Source organism: Bidens hawaiensis, unplaced genomic scaffold, assembly GCF_021521415.1.
Source record: "Bidens hawaiensis isolate Kalapana, Puna unplaced genomic scaffold, B.hawaiensis_p1.1 tig00000935_1, whole genome shotgun sequence".
NCBI classification, from domain to species: domain Eukaryota; kingdom Viridiplantae; phylum Streptophyta; class Magnoliopsida; order Asterales; family Asteraceae; genus Bidens; species Bidens hawaiensis.
The window spans coordinates 3,018,198-3,035,238 of NW_027491054.1; the positions used below are offsets into that span (position 1 = coordinate 3,018,198).

General features: G+C 40.4%; 1 non-coding gene across 1 annotated transcript; it reads right to left on the reverse strand.

Annotated features, from left to right (window-relative positions):
- Positions 1-4,232: 4,232 nt before the first annotated feature.
- Positions 4,233-4,339, reverse strand: LOC143548778 (small nucleolar RNA R71). Its single transcript, XR_013138010.1, has one exon. It is a non-coding gene; the product is annotated as a small nucleolar RNA R71 (small nucleolar RNA).
- Positions 4,340-17,041: the final 12,702 nt, after the last annotated feature.

Below are 17,041 nucleotides of genomic sequence, written 5' to 3' on the forward strand. Positions count from 1 at the left end.
GTATTACCTTTTGTATTCAGTCGCTAAGCAGTTAATGCAGAAAAATATCGTATATCGGTCAAGGACCGGTATCTGAGATATCGGTTATCGCAGTGAGATATCGTTGGGATATCGGTAATTTTAATATCATGTACAATTCATATATATAGCAATTTAACACTAATAATTCAGCATAGTCTTCTACCATTAACAAATTAACTTTTTGCAGCTTGCAAAATACTAACATTTGTAGCTAGTAAAATTGATTAAGACTTAAAACACTAATATTGAACACTAAAAGTTGATAATCAAGACTTAACCTTTGATATCGGGAATATCGGTGATATATCTGTCAAATATTAGTCCACTATCGGTCAAATATCGGTCAATATTGTTGATATTATTGGTACCGATATTCTAACCGATATTTTGACTGATATTTCACCAAGGGACCAATAACCGATATATCACTGATATATCGGTGATATATCGACGATATCGACTGCATAGTTCAGCCGACACCTGGAAGCAATTGTAGCGCATATCCATGAATCATAAACTCTATATTCTCTCGCTCTGCAGAGAAGCAACAACATTTCAGTTAATCATTAAAAAAAAAAAGATCACGATCATGAACATAAACATAAACATAAACATAATATGGATCATTAGGGTCAATGTCTTGAAATATGTTGACATAGAAACGAAAACCATCCGGGCTCACATCTCTACATAAAAAAAAGAAAAAATAAAAAACTTAACTGTTAGAAATTTGCAATTTGTAGTAAAGTCAAACACAACACAGCACATGTTCACTTTCTTGATAAACAAGTTCTGCCTACACCACTTTTAAATTTAATTAAAATACATACCTTTACTTTCAGCAACAAGCAGCAAGCAGATGCTCTCTAACCCGACTTGCAACATCAGTCGCACTAACCTGACTTTTAACGCATCACTAACCCGACTTTTAACGCATCAGTACCGACTTTTATATAACACCACTTTCAAACTTCTTAAGCACGGGGCTAAAATTAAGACGAAAAACAAACATAAATTAGTAATCTAATTCAAGAAAATAAAGATATGCAAGACCGTATGCATACATGTTATTGAACAGATACGAGCCAGATCAAACGGATACGCTCCAGTGCCTTTGACTTTGACTCTGCCACTGCATCAATATCCTTAGAAACAGATAAAGTCAACTGAAACAGTTGAATTGACTTGAAAAAGTCAACTGAATCTTTGCTGCCACAACATTAGCAGCCTCAGTCAGCTCGCTTAACAAATAGAATCATCACATGCATTATTTATAATAATGTCTTAAAATTTAAAACAAGTAAACAAATAAAATTCAAAAGGTTTATACAAAAACACATAATTTGTTACAAACGTTTCAACCATAAATCTACCAAACCGGGAAATGGCTCATACCAAAAGACACTAAGGTCAAATATGATCAAAAAAACAAGTCTTAACTCCATGTGATCAAAGTCAAATATAATCAAAAAAACAAATACGATCACTAAGGTCCATTTCCTTGAGTTTAGTTAAGCTTTGTCATGCGCTATCCCTTTCCCCTTTTCGTTTTGCTTTCTGTTTTAGTCTTGGATTTTTTTAGAAATTCAACCAACTTTTCGTAAGCACCAAAGTCCGAATGTTCAGATAGTCGTTCTAAATCACGAAGATAACTACTATCTTGAACTTCATCAGAGAAAAATACCTCCCTTAAATCCACCGCCCTTTTCAACATCTCATAGGTGGAATTCCACCTAGTAGGCATATCTCCACATAAAAACCTACTTGATTGAACATTTGATGTAACCCAAAGTGTACATCTTATTGCATTGAATTATCCTTATATTTGTGTTAAACTCCATACAAAATTCATTGGTTTTGGTACTTATTAGAGTTATTTGTGAAATTGCAGGTCCGGGCGCCGCCCGACAAAGAAAACATGAAAAGAGGGCGTTTCGGGGACAAAATAAGCATTCTGCCAGACCTGCACGACCATGCCTGCTAGTGCACTTGCCAGTGCCAGATCTGCACGACCATGCTTGCCAGTGCACTTGCCAGTGCCGACCTGCATGACCATGCTTGCCAGTGCTGAGCCGCACGACCGTGCCACTTTTTGGCATTACTGTGCCAAATCAGAGAAAACTGCAAAATTGGTCAGGAGAAAGCAGAACATTGACTTACTATATATGGGGACAATCGTGCAATTTTTGGCACGACCGTGCCAAGTGACCAGACAGCTTATAAGCCTTCAATTCTCTTCATTTATGGTGCGGAGCCTTAGGGGAATTCTTAAACTTGCTGGAAAATTATTGTGTGTTTGCTAGAGAGAATTCAAGGCTTCCATCTTGTGTGATCATCCTTTCAAGTAGCAATCATCATTCATCTTATTTTGCAATCTTTTGTTCTTGACAATGATTTGTAAGATTACTTTGATTTTGGTTATTGTATTAAGCCTTATGGGCTAAATACTCTTGTTACTTAGATTATGTTGAAACTTCTACTTATGTGATATTTATCTATGCCTGATTTTGGTAAATTGGTGTTCTTCAAGTTTATGACATGTTCTTGAATAGAGGTTAATGGTTGAATGCTTGTTTTAATTCCTAGTCTTGTTAGTTTGATAGATGCTTAGCCATAATATGTTGGAAAACTATGTGTTGAGTATTTGTTTGTGAACTTAGTTTGTGTATGCATACTTTGTTTATATCACTAAGTTAGGAATGACTAGTGGAAATTAACTTGGTTATGAATTTTAACAATCATGAAACCTATCACTTGATATTGGAAAATTGTATGGTGATAATATGATTCTTTGAGTTGGTTAATGTTTGCTAGAGATTAAGGCCACAATCCTTAGTTTATATTTTGCTAATTTTAAAGACTCATGTGTTTAACTAGTGTTCTTGAACTTGTCTATTTTACATGATTCTAGGTGGTTAGTTTGTTGTTTTCATGCTAGCTTTCCTTTAATTGTGAGATTAGGTAGTTTTGACAAACTTACTAATCTATGGTTATTAACTTGTTGAATACCCATCATGATGTTTTGTTGTTAGTATTAGGTTGCCTTGATTGGAATTTGATATTGATTCTTAATACATGATGTTTGCCATTATCATTGTCATTTTGTCACTAAGTTTAAGTGGATGCATAGTCTAAGTAGCTTTGTTTGGATTGATTGTTAGGTGTATTGTATTTGCTTTGTTATTGTTGTATGCTAGCTTAGTTACTTGAAAAATTACTTGGATTGTTTGTTTGGTTAAATTAATTACAAAGATTTAGTATCAAAAGTTAGCCGTGTGCATGGATTGACACTCGGTTCTTACCGATACTTTTCTACAAACGATAGGTACACTTGCCTTTCGTGTGTGGTTTGGTTGTTGGTGAAAACCATTTTTAAAACCCGATTTGTGTGAAACTTTTATTCAAATTATATATATATATATATATATATATATATATATATATATATATATATATATATATATATTCGCACACGTCAAGTTTTTGGCGCCGTTGCCGGGGACACGGTGTTTAACTTTTGAAAACGATACGAGTAATTGATTTGCCTTGTTGATATTTTTGCTCTATGTTATTTTAGTTTATTTCATTTTTATTCATATTGTTTTATTTTATTTATAATTTTTAGATAGTTTTCCGTGTCTTGTTTGTTTCCATTCCGCGTTTCTTTCGGGTGATGCATGTCCACCACACCCGGTCCTGATCTTGTTTCCCCCTTTTCTGAACCCGAACGACATCTTTGAGAAAGTTTGAGGAGGAGAGCACGAGAAATTGCCGAGGTCATTGAAAACGAAGTTGTGGAGGATGACGCGAATCCCGAGGTTGAAGAAATGGCGGACCCGAACAATCAAGGTCGCATGGATGACTTCGCCACGCCGTCCCTCGATGGCTATTCCAGCGGTGTCACGGAGCCCGAGATTATCGTGAGTTTCGAGATCAAGTTGAGTATTATTCATATGGTAGAAAATTCCGTTTCTTTCCATGGCCTCTCGAACGAGGACCCTCACTCTCATGTTGCGCATTTCCTTCGATTATGTGCGACATTCAAGATCCAGGGGTGTACGGACGATGCCGTGAGACTCTGACTTTTTCCGTTCTCACTTCGCGGGGCTGCCTTGGAGTGGTTAGAGGCACTCCCTTCCGGTTTCATCACCACTTGGAACCAATTGGTTGAGCAGTTTCTTCTTCAGTACTTCCCACCCGATAAAACTACAAGATACCGGGCAAAAATCACTGGTTTTCGTGTTGATGATGACGAGTCACTTCATGCTGCATGGGAGAGGTTCAAGGGCTTGTTGTGAAAATGCCCTCATCATGGTTTGAGTCGCGGTCTTCAGTGTCGTACGTTCTTTGGTGCTTTATCCGGAGCACAGAAGCAGGCCGTTGATAAGGTTGCGGGAGGAGATTTCGGTAGGTGTACTCCCAACGAGGCGTTGGATGTCTTGGAATGAGATGCTAAGAAGAGTTTTGCATATAATCCGCCTTGTAGTATTCCTTCCACTAAGGGCAATACCCTTGTTTCCGCTCAGTTAGAAGCCTTGACCAAAAGATTTGACCAGATGCAATCTGATCTGGCTAAGTCTAGCTCTCGTTATGGGGTGTGTGACGGGAAACACCAGACCAGTCAGTGCTAGCAGGCCATAGTGGTGGAGGATGTTGACTTTGTGGGCCGCCAAAACAATGCCTACAACAACTCCTATAACCCGGGATGGAGAAACCACCCAAATTTCAGCTGGAAAGATAATGGTGGCTCTCAAAATCAGAGTCAAAATCAAAAGCCACCGGGGTTTGACCGAAATCCAAATTACCAGAATCAACCCCAGAACCAATCTTACCAGCCAAAGCCTCAGTTTTAGGGTTCCAACAGTAGTGGTCAGTCTAGTGGTGGGTCTAGTGTTGAAAATCTTTTGACTCAGCTTTTGGCTAAAACCGAGACTTCAAACAAACTGGCTGAACAGAGGAACCTGAAGATTGATGAGACTCTCCAGAGACACGATCTTGAGTTGAGGAATCAGAAAGCGTCCATTCAGACCATTGAGAATTAGGTTGGACAGATTGCTCAGCTCCTCTCTGCGAGACCACAAAATAGCCTTCATAGTAACACTGAGATTAATCCGAATGCTGAGGCTAAGGCGATTACCCTGAGGAGTGGTAGATCCACCATTCCTGTTGATGCATCGGTTTCCACACCAAAACCGATTGCCGATGAGATCGAGACTGAGACTCTTGGTGAGGTGCACCCGAGGGTAACCCTAGAAAGTACTGCACAAACCAGTGAGCCAGTCAGGACTTATGTTTCTCCCATTCCATACCCAGGCCGTTTGAAGAAGCAGAAGATGGAAGAGCAGTATGGGCAATTCTTAGAGCTTTTTAAGCAACTTCATATCAATATTCCATTTCTCGATGCGTTGAAAGAAATGCCTAAGTATGCTAAGTTTCTTAAAGAGGTCCTCTCGAATAAGAAGAAATTAGAGGAACTTTCTTGTGTGACTTTGAATGAGGAGTGTTCAGTGATTCTTCAGAATAAACTGCCCAAAAAAATGACCGATCTGGGCAGTTTTACCATTCCATGTTTAATCGGTAGTTTGTCGGTTAGTAACGCTTTAGCCGACCTAGGTGCTAGCATAAACTTGATGCCTCATTCTGTTTTTCAAAGCTAGACCTAGGTGAGCCTAAGCCTACTTGCATGAGCATTCATCTTGCCAACCGCTCGGTGAAATACCCGAGGGGTATAGTTGAGAATATGCTTGTGAAAATCGACAAATTTGTGTTTCCTGTTGACTTTGTGATCTTGGACATGGATGAGGATCAAAATGTACCACTCATCCTAGGTCGACCTTTCTTAGCCACTGCTGGAGCTCTCATTGATGTCTGCACCGGCAGACTCACTCTTAGAGTTGGAGACGAGGAGGTGACCTTTGATATTGGGAGATCCATGCGCCACCCACATGATCATGATGACGTGCTCTACATTGATACTGTCGATTCTTGCGTTTGTGAGCACATACAGGACACATGTGAGGAGTACTCTTTGGATATTCAGTTGTGTGTTGGAGGGATTTCTGACTTGGTCAGTGGACCTCTATTTGAGGAGTTGATCCCGTGTGTGGATCATGAGCCTCCTAAGTGTTTAGAGAGGATTGAGGATGTTGATCGCGTTGCCGAGCCTAAGGCAAAACCTTCTGTTGTGGACCCACCATCTATTGAGCTTAAGGAGCTCCCGTCCCATTTGGAGTATGGCTTCTTAAAGGATGGGTCCCGCCTTCCTGTTATCTTTTTTGCAAGTTTGTCGAGCGAGGAGAAGGTGAAGTTGCTCGCGGTTCTGAAGAGGCATAAGCACGCGATCGCCTGGAAGATCATGGATATAAAAGGGATCAGTCCATCCTTTTGTACCCATAAGATCTTGATGGAGGAGGAGTACAAACCCGTGGTGCAGCACCAACAGTGTCTTAACCCTAATATGCAAGACGTTGTGAAGAATGAGGTCATCAAGCTTCTCGATGCTGGATTGGTTTATCTGATCTCTGATTCCCCATGGGTTAGCCCGGTGCAGGTCGTCCGGAAAAAGGGCGGTATGACGGTTGTTGTGAATGAGAAGAATGAGTTGATTCCTATGCGTACCGCACGGGATGGAGAGTTTGCATTGACTACCGCAAACTCAACGATGCCACGAGGAAAGACCATTTTCCACTCCCCTTCATTGACCAGATGTTGGAGAGACTGTCGGGAAAGATGTACTATTGCTTTCTAGAAGGTTTCTCGGGATACTTTCAGATCCCCATCTCTCCTGAGGATCAGGAGAAGACGACATTCACATGTCCATATGGCACATTCGCCTACCGACGGATGCCCTTTGGACTGTGTAATGCCCCAGCCACGTTTCAGAGATGCATGGTGGCGATTTTTCATGGCATGATCGAGGACTCCATGGAGGTTTTCATGGACAATTTTTCTGTGTTCGGGAGTTCTTTTGATCATTGTTTGAGAAATTTGGAGAGAATGTTGGCTTGTTATGAGGAAGCCAACCTTGTTCTTAATTGGGAGAAATGCCACTTCATGGTGAAGGAGGGCATTGTGCTAGGGCATAAGATTTCACAGGCGGGGCTTGAGGTTGATCGAGCCAAAATTGATACCATTTCGAAGCTTCCGCCACCCAATTCGGTGAAGTCTATTAGGAGTTTTCTCGGTCACGCGGGATTTTATCGGCGATTCATAAAGGACTTTTCCCAAATCGCCCGCCCGATGACGAAACTCCTTGAGAAAGATGCCCTATTTGTTTTCTCGTCCGAATGTCTTCGGGCATTCGAGCTTCTGAAGGAGAAATTGGTGAATGCCCTTATCATGGTTGCCCCCGACTGGTCCTTACCTTTCGAGTTGATGTGTGACGGTAGTGACTTTGCAGTCGGGGCTGTCTTAGGTCAAAGGCGGGATAAGCATTTTCATCCAATTTATTATGCAAGCAGGACAGTGAATGATGTGCAGGAGCACTACACGACCACTGAAAAGGAGCTCCTTGCTGTTGTCTTCGCATTCGATAAATTTCGGTCTTATCTCGTCATTTCTAAGACCATTGTGTTCACGGATCATGCATCCCTTCGCTATCTGTTCAGCGAACAAGATGCGAAGCCGAGACTTATTCGTTGGATTTTATTGCTACAGGAGTTTGACATTGAGATTCATGACAAAAAAGGGTGCTGAAAATGTCGCGGCCGACCACTTCTCCCGTCTTGAGTGCTTAGCTTCATCGGAACAAGTGGGGGTTCATATAAATGACAATTTCCCTCATGAGTTCCTCATGGATATCGAGACACGGGATGAGGATCACCCTTGGTTCGATGACATTGCGAATTTTCTTGCTAGTGGGATCGTGCTTAAGGGTCTGACTCACCAGGAAAAGAAGAAATTCTTTTCTGATGTGAAGCATTATTTTTGGGAGGATCCTTACTTGTTTCGTGTTGGTGCCGATTAGCTCGTGTGTATGTGTGTGTATGGTGATGAGGCTCGAAAGATCCTGAAACAATGCCACGAATGCTCGACCGGAGGACACCATGGAGCCACATCCACGGCGAAGAAGGTCTTTGACGCCGGTTTTTTCTGGCCAACCATCTTCCGTGTTGCTCATGACATGGTGAAGTCTTGTGATGCTTGCCAGAGGGCAAGCAACATCTCATCACGAGATGAGATGGCCCAGCGACCGATTCAGGTCTGCGAGGTTTTTGATGTCTGGGGCATCGACTTCATGGGAGCTTTCCCGACTTCTTTCAGCTACCATTACATCCTAGTGGCCGTTGATTATGTTTCTAAATGGGCCGAGGCGCAAGCCTTGCCCACAAATGATGCTAGGTCGGTGGTGAAATTCTTAAAGAAGTTGTTCTCCCGCTTTGGTGCCCCCAAAGCACTGATTAGTGACCGAGGGACACATTTTTGTAATGCCCAGTTGGAAAAGGCATTGTCCCGGTATGGTGTCCATCATCACTTCTCTACACCATATCACCCGCAGACGAGTGGGCAGGTTGAGGTCACGAATCGGGGCATCAAGAGGATCTTGGAGAAAACGGTTAGTCAGAACCGTAAGGATTGGTCCGAGAAATTGGATGACGCACTGTGGGCTTTCCGTACCGCCTACAAAATACCGATTGGTACGACACCGTTTAAATTGGTGTACGGGAAAGTGTTTCATCTCCTTGTTGAACTCGAGCATAAGGCATATTGGGCATTGAAAAGTGCAAATCTTGATCTTGCATGCCCGGGTAAAAACAGGATGGGTCAGTTGCATGAGCTTGAGGAGTTGAGAGGCCAAGCTTATGAGAATTCACGGATTTACAAGGAGAGGATCAAAAAGCTTCATGACGCCCGGTTGAAGGACCAAAAACAATTCCAAGTGGGCGATCGTGTTTTGCTTTACTATTCTCGCCTTCGTTTATTCTCCGGGAAGTTGAAGTCCCGATGGTCTGGTCCCTTTAGTGTGAGACAGGTGTTTGACTACGGTACCGTTGAGATTGGCCATGAGGATGGACACATCTTCAAGGTGAGCGGTCACCGTTTGAAACACTATTTAGGTGAGCCGGTCGAGACATTTTTGGAGGTTGTCGACCTCCACCCCATGATCTAGTGTGGGGAGTGTGAGTCTAGCTATTGACTCTGTCAAAATTTAGCATGTTTAGGACTTTGTAGATTTTGCGTGTTTGTTTTATTCTTGTTTGTTTTCGAAGAGTTAAGCTATCTTTGTAGATTTTGTGATTTTATTTATGTTTGATTTGTATAGACTTTTGTTCATGACTTTGGTTTGTGATGGATGCTATTTGGAATGATGGTATGGATTGTGTTTGTGTATTTTGTTGTTTGGTGTGGCATGTTTTGTTTTGCTCTATTGCAGGTGCATGTTGTGGATGTTTATTTGCACAGTTGGCGTTGCCGGATTTTCACTTGGATCTGACCGGGTCTATAGTCTGGCAGTTTTGCATTTTTCAGGGGAGTTTTCTAGTTCTCTCTTTTGCACTTACTTTTTTAGTTTTTTGTTGTACAACGAGGGCGTTGCACAATTTAAGTGCGGGGAGGGAATTTTACGAATTTTGTTTGTCCAAACTTAAATTTTTTGCAAAACTCCTAAGAATTTTTGTAGCAAATAATAACCACTAAGCAATTTTAATTCAACTTTAATTATTTTGTCAAAGCACAAATCTTTAAGATATTCAAGCCAAAAATCTTTAAAAGACATACCTTTAAGCAAGACAAACAAATTCACATTCTTACCTTGCAAAAGTTACCCATTCCGCCCGTTTCTGTGAGTTGGCCTCATCGGATTTTTTCTCATGTTTTTGCAGGCAATTGAGTGAGTAGGGTGATTATTGTAAGGTAGAACTTGTTTTTGGGATTGCATTTTAAAACTATATACATATACATGGCATAAACCATTGAGGAATTTAGGATAAACCCTTTGTCTAGCCATTTTTCCACTTATATTTTCCTATTACACATTATCCGCTTAGTAGCCCATGTTTAGCCTTTTCCCGTGTTTTTTCTATTTCACCCTATTTTTATCGCCATTTAACCATATAGCCTTTTATATTTTCACCCATTTTTGGATAGAAATCCGGTTCGGATAAGTTAGTTTATTGTTGTATTTCTTTCATATTGTATTTTGTTCACTTGGGAAAGCACAATGCTATCCTCCAAGTTTGTATGTAAAGTTTTTAGTTTGGCATGAAAAAAAAAAACTTGTAAGAAAAGAAGAGAAATTTATGAAGTTAGTTCATCATATTTTAGGTGAAACTTGATTTCAAATAGAAATTTTTGGTTTGTTAGCTCTCGGCCCATTTAAACCATTTTGTTTAGTTAGTTAGATTTTGTTTTATAGCTAACTTAGTTTTGGATTTTCTAGCCGTTTAGCCACTTTTCCCAAAAATTCCTCACCCTAACCCTAAGCTAAGTTACAACCCTCAAGTACTCGTGTTTTATGCCATGTATGTGTCGGTTTGATTTGACCATTAAACAAGCCTATGCTTTGCTTAGTCATCGTCTTGGTATCGAGTGTTCTCAACATGCACTATTACATGCATGATCACTAAATATAGCCAAGTGTATGAGTGAACATTGTGAGGTTTGCAAGGTGGGAATGTGGTGACAAATTGTGATGTTCTCTAGACTATGTCTTAATTCTTATTAGGCTTGTTTGGACATATATACAATGCTTGCTTAATCCATTAAAGAATCGAATGATTATTGCTTGCGGGTTATTATTGTTATTTTGGAGTTTGTTTTATTTGCTTGGGGACAAGCAAAGTTCAAGTATGGGGATGTTTGATGTAACCCAAAGTGTACATCTTATTGCATTGAATTATCCTTATATTTGTGTTAAACTCTATGCAAATTCATTGGTTTTGGTACTTATTAGAGTTATTTGTGAAATTGCAGGTCCGGGCGCCGCCGGACAAAGAAAACATGAAAAGAGGGTGTTTCGGGGACAAAATAAGCATTCTGCCAGACCTGCACGACCATGCTTGCTAGTGCACTTGCCAGTGCCAGATCTGCACGACCATGCTTGCCAGTGCACTTGCCAGTGCCGACCTGCACGACCATGCTTGCCAGTGTTGAGCAGCACGACCGTGCCACTTTTTGGGATTACTTTGCCAAATCAGAGAAAACTGCAAAATTGGTCAGGAGAAAGCAGAACATTGACTTACTGTATATGGGGACAATCGTGCACTTTTTGGCACGACCGTGCCAAGTGACCAGACAGCTTATAAGCCTTCAATTCTCTTCATTTATGGTGCGGAGCCTTAGGGGAATTCTCAAACTTGCTGGAAATTATTGTGTGTTTGCTAGAGAGAATTCAAGGCTTCCATCTTGTGTGATCATCCTTTCAAGTAGCAATCATCATTCATCTTATTTTGCAATCTTTTGTTCTTGACAATGATTTGTAAGATTACTTTGATTTTGGTTGTTGTATTAAGCCTTATGGGCTAAATACTCTTGTTACTTAGATTATGTTGAAACTTCTACTTATGTGATATTTATCTATGCATGATTTTGGTAAATTGGTGTTCTTCAAGTTTATGACATGTTCTTGAATAGAGGTTAATGGTTGAATGCTTGTTTTAATTCCTAGTCTTGTTAGTTTGATAGATGCTTAGCCATAATATGTTGGAGAACTATGTGTTGAGTATTTGTTTGTGAACTTAGTTTGTGTATGCATACTTTGTTTATATCACTAAGTTAGGAATGACTAGTGGAAATTAACTTGGTTATGAATTTTAACAATCATGAAACCTATCACTTGATATTGGAAAATTGTATGGTGATAATATGATTCTTTGAGTTGGTTAATGTTTGCTAGAGATTAAGGTCACAATCCTTAGTTTATATTTTGCTAATTTTAAAGACTCATGTGTTTAACTAGTGTTCTTGAACTTATCTATTTTACATGATCCTAGGTGGTTAGTTTGTTGTTTTCATGCTAGCTTTCCTTTAATTGTGAGATTAGGTAGTTTTGACAAACTTACTAATCTATGGTTATTAACTTGTTGAATACCCATCATGATGTTTTGTTGTTAGTATTAGGTTGCCTTGATTGGAATTTGATATTGATTCTTAATACATGATGTTTGCCATTATCATTGTCATTTTGTCACTAAGTTTAAGTGGATGCATAGTCTAAGTAGCTTTGTTTGGATTGATTGTTAGGTGTATTGTATTTGCTTTGTTATTGTTGTATGCTAGCTTAGTTACTTGAAAAATTACTTGGATTGTTTGTTTGGTTAAATTAATTACAAAGATTTAGTATCAAAAGTTAGCCGTGTGCATGGATTGACACTCGGTTCTTACCGATACTTTTCTACAAACGATAGGTACACTTGCCTTTCGTGTGTGGTTTGGTTGTTGGTGAAAACCATTTTTAAAACCCGATTTGTGTGAAACTTTTATTCAAATTATATATATATATATATTCGCACACATCAACATTCGACTCTTCTATACACCTTCTGAACTTGGTTATTCTTTATGTTGAGTTTCGAATATGTCTGACCGCTTTTCGTATACACTTAACATGATAATTGTTTTCTGATATACCATCTTTGACAATTAGGTTTAGTATGTGTGCCATACACCTTATATGAAAATGTCTCCCCTCATCATACAAATTAGGCAGTTTTCTCAACAGATAAGCAATCGCCTTATCATTACTAGACGCGTTGTCGATCGTCATAGTCATAACATTTTTAATACCCCAACCATGAATACACTGCAATAACTCTTGACCAATATCCTCCCCTTCATGACTATGAATGGGTCTAAAATTAATAATCCGTTTATGCGTTACCCAATAATCATCAATGAAATGTGCCGTAAGAACCATGTAGTTAACCCGTTGGCATGAGGATGTCCATGTGTTGGTGATCAAGTGTACGGTATTGGTAGGTTTACTTACATATGCTAACAATTTGTTCCTTTCCTCAATATAGTAGTTTGCAATATCATTAGATAGCTTATGTCTTGATGGCAAAATGAACTTTCCATTCAAAGCATTGGTGTATTCAATGAAAGCCGGATGTTCCACAAGCTTAAACGGTAATTCGGCAACAATAAACAAATCTAGTAAAGCTTTCATGATTCTAGAATCGTCATGTTTCCAAATGCTCATGCTACCTTCCCCACTAGGTTCCTTTTGAAACACTAAATTACTTTGCTTATTGACTACCTCGGGATTTTTGACACAAACTAGAGGGTGTTTTTTAAGACCCGACGTACCGTTTCGTTGTGGGTCGGCTCTAATATGCTCTTTACACCACTTGCACTTTCTGTACTTCCGACGCACTCCGTCCTTCTCTTTTAGATAAACAACATCATAAGGTTTCCAATACACAGATCTCTCACCTCTGGTTTTAGGTTTCTTTTCGCCTCCTGTTTTAGGTTTCTTTTGGGAAACATTTTTCTTTGTTGGTTTTTTTCTCTTGCGACTTGATTTTGGTTTCACCTCTTTACTTGATTTTGAATCATCACAAAGGTCAACATGTAAGGCCCCGAACCCCGGGAACCCCACAGTTGGTAATCATACAAAACACTTAAGAAAATAATTAAACTTGAAAACTGTTTCTTCCATTAAAACAAACATCTCAAAGTATAATTCAGCGGAAAACATAAATAATAAAATAGGTTCCTAAAACCCAGGAATTTTACCCAAAATCAACATAGTTATCTTTAAATAAAAACTTTTAAGAATAAATGTTTAATAGTAAAACTTCGGTTCCCGTATGCCCTTCACCGTCCAAGTAGCTTCGTGCACGTCCAAGTGATAAGGCATCCTCTTCCTAACCTGAAACTCACACTAACATGCATACAAAGTCAGCTTGAGCTGAGTGAGTTCAAGTTTTAAGTAAATGACATCAATAGTAATAGATAAGATAGTCAAACCAAAAGTTTTAAAAAGTAAAAGGGTACATCCATCAAATCCTCATTACCAAGAACTAAACATCCTCATACATACATATACAAAATGTACATGTAAACATCCCTTCAATTACATCTCTATATATATCACAGTATATATATATAACATCCATGTATAACATCAGGGTCGAGCAAACGTACAACTCAAACACGTAACATCAGTGCATGCAAACAAAAAGTAGGCATACACAACATCAGTAGTCGAAACGACTACAACATCACCAGATATAGGCCAAGCAATAATGTATATACATATATATATTTAACATCCCAAGGCCTACCATATGCTAGCAAGCCTATATAAATCGTTTAAAATATTTAATCCAGTAGGAAAACACTTAGGTGTGCATGCTAGCCCAAAAGTTAAAAGAGTTAAAATGGGGCATCATGAACTCACTTGAAATCAATCGAACACCTGCAACGAGCTAGGAATCCCTAAGTGCACAATCACAAGCAAGGGCCTGTAAATTATACACAACACGTTACTAAACTAGACCATAAGAACACTCTTGCCTAATGGGCCGCCCAAGGCCCAACACTTGGACCAAGGCCCAACAACTTGGCCCAAGGCCCAATACTTGGCCCAAGGCCCAACAACTTGGCCCAAGGCCCAACACTTGGCCCAAGGCCTAAAGATAGTCAAATCGGGTCGAATGCGCGTGCAATAAACCTTAAAACCATTTATTACCGAATCAGCCCCGAATGGACCACATTCCTTTTTAAATTTTTTCATTCATCAAGATTATGGCACCCGAGTTGATAGGGTTGACGGTTCCTTTTTACAACTCTTACTTTAACGTTTAAACGAAAATTCGCGCACCGCCGACTCGATTGTCGAAGCACTAACCCCAACAGCCCCGAGCATCAAAAAAATAATTTTTCCACAGCCCTTAAACCCCCCTAGGGCAGTACAAACTGATTCGGTCGGTCACCCGATCAATTAATGCATCAAACTCAACAATTTGCAATTCTACACCCGATAAACCCTAGTTTTTGAACTGAAATCGATTGACCAACCTAAACACCTCCATTGGCCATGGAATTATAATATGATGTACATGTCATACCTAGTGGGATGTTGATGCAAAAACCTCACTCGAAACAGCCCCGGAAAAGCTCAATTGGGCAGCCACCCTGTTAGCCTACAACACGACGTTTTTCGATCAATACGCGCAATATGAGGACCAATTAACGTGTAAAAGACTTGGGGAATCGTAGTACATACCTTGAATTGAAGTTCTAAGGCTTAGAATTGGCTGCAAAAAATAAAATCGGTGGCCTTGTTCTTTGTTCCTTCTGCCGATCGCCAGCTTCACAAGGGCTAGGGTTAGGTTATTTTTTTTTTGTTATAACATAAGATGTTACACTCTAGTCCCTCTAGCTTGGAGTGTAAGGCAAAATGGAAGGAAAAGTTAGGTTCTTTAACGTACCGGGATGACGTAAAGGCTTTCGAGAAATGTTGGTTAAGTATCGAGAGTTATACATACTCTACAATCCTTAATTTTTGAAACCGGAATTAACGGGCGTTACAAGTCCACCCCCCTTACAATGGGATTCGTCCCCGAATCCCGATGCGACAGGAACAACTGCGGATAATGCTTCATCATCTCGACTTCGGACTCCCAAGTGGCCTCGGAACCCCTACGGTGTTTCCATTGTACCTTCACCTGACTAACCACCCTATTCCTCAAACGCCTCTCCTGACGGTCAAAAATAGCAATCGGTTGTTCAACGTAGTTCAACATACGATCGAGTTCAATATCACCGAGAGGCACATGGGCCTCTTCATCCGCTAGGCATTTACTCAGATGGGACACGTGAAAAGTAGGATGAATCCCCGCGAGATCCTTGGGCAATTCCAGCCTATATGCTACCTCACCGACTCGGGCCAATATACGGAACGGGCCAATAAACCTCGGACTGAGCTTCCCCCGCTTACGAAAACAAAAAATGCCCTTCCAGGGAGAAACTTTTAACATAACCCAATCCCCAGCCTCAAACACAATAGGCCTTCGCCTTTTATCTGCATAAGACTTCTGACAATCCTGCGCGGCCTTCATAAATGCTTTAATCTTGTCGAGCTTCTCAGTCGTAGCTTCGACCACCTCTAAACTACCCAACTGCTTTTGACCAATGGAACCCAACAGACTGAAGTCCTACACCTCCTACCATACAACATCTCAAACGGTGGCATCCCAATCGTGGCGTGGTAACTGTTATTATACGAAAACTCCACCAATGGTAAGTGACGATCCCAACTACCACCAAAGTCGATAACACAAGCCCGCAACATATCCTCGAGAGTTTGAATGGTCCTCTCGGACTGACCATCCGTCTGCGGGTGATAGGCAGTACTGATAAGGAGTTTGGTGCCCATCTCCTCGTGAAACCTTTTCCAAAACCTGGAGGTAAAACGCGTATCCCTATTCGAAACAATAGATACCGACACCGAGTGTCTAGAAACGATCTCACGAATAAACACATCGGCCAACTGCTCGGAATTAAAAGTCTCTCGGATTGGCAAAAAATGTGCGCTCTTGGTCAACCTATCGACAATTACCCAAATGGTATCATAACTACCCTTAGGTGTACGAGGCAATTTAGTCACAAAATCCATAGTAAGATGTTCCCACTTCCACTCATGTATTTCTAAAGTTTGAAGCTTCCTGAACGGCTTTTGATGCTCGGCCTTAACTTGTAGACACGTCAAACACTTACTCACATACTGAGCCACCTCAAACTTCATCGTAGGCCACCAACAATTCTTCTTCAGGTCTTGGTACATCTTGGTCGCGCCCGGGTGAATAGAATAGTGCGACTTGTGCGCCTCATTTAAAATTTTACCTTTGAAACCTCCATACCTTGGTACCCATAAACGCCCACCCTTATACTTCACCCCATCACCGACGTCTTCCAACAACTTTTGCTGACCCCAAACACGTTCTGACATAATCCATTCCACCTGCAATGCCTCATTTTAAACGCTGGCTATTTGCTTCAAAATATCGGGTTTAAGGATGAGTTGGTAAGATTTTACACGAATCGGCTTCGGTCTCTCCTTCCGGCTCAACGCGTT